This window comes from Otolemur garnettii, unplaced genomic scaffold, assembly GCF_000181295.1.
Source record: "Otolemur garnettii isolate 467f Iridium unplaced genomic scaffold, OtoGar3 scaffold00022, whole genome shotgun sequence".
Taxonomy (NCBI): Eukaryota; Metazoa; Chordata; class Mammalia; order Primates; family Galagidae; genus Otolemur; species Otolemur garnettii.
Window position 1 is genome coordinate 6,834,267 of NW_003852417.1, and position 971 is coordinate 6,835,237.

Sequence of the window (971 nt, forward strand, 5' to 3'; positions counted from 1 at the left end):
TTCCTCACAAAGGAAGGAGGAGGTAAGATCCAATGTATAAGTACTCATCAAGCCTCTGGATGCATCATACTTGTCAATGGTCTATTGGTAAAAACTAATCACATGTCATGTCTATAGTTCATGTGAGAGGAGTCCTTCTTGGAGGGATGGTTCATCAGAGCACACCAATCTACCACAAGCACCCCCAAACTTCTCTTTAATCCATTGTTTTCCTCTCTATCATACCACCCTACACATTTCTCATCATTTATTTGCTTGCATCACCTACTTCCCCAGTAGATGACACTTCTCAAGGGCCAGGACTATGTTGTATTTATCAAATCTCCCACCATAGTACCTGGAGCACAATAGATGTTCTATTAATGTTCAGTGAATGACATAAAAGCATTAGAAGGAAGGAACAGATGAAAAGAGGTAGGAAGACAGGCTAGAAATCAGAAATATTCCCATACCTTTAATTTCTGTAGTAGAAAGAAAGGACAAGTTATTTGGTTTCTAATTCTGTAATTTTCAAAAGATAATATATCTCATAAGAAAACCCAGAGATCAAATACTACATTCATTAAGACCAAGACAGGCTATGGGGTTTGTGATCCAAAGATATGTCACTCCAAGTAGTGGTGTGAAAATATTGGCCTAAATGTGCTTCATACTGTCAACTACCAAATGCTTTTGGAGACTGAGCACTCACAGTCTGAGTAACAGCCAACATTTTCCTGCTTTGGGAAGAATTTCTTCACAGACTAAATCTAGCTCCTCCTGGCACTCTCATACTTTGTTGTTGGCCAAAGTCTGCCCATTAGAAAAACATCCAAAGGCTCTGTCAACGATGAATAAGATCTGCAGTTTAGACATATATAATAATTTTGAATAGAGAAGTTACTCTGGGAGAGAGTAAAGGATGGGTAAATTCCCACTTAAAGGGTACATTGCATGGGTATATTGCACAATTCCTGGGTGAAGGACACAAC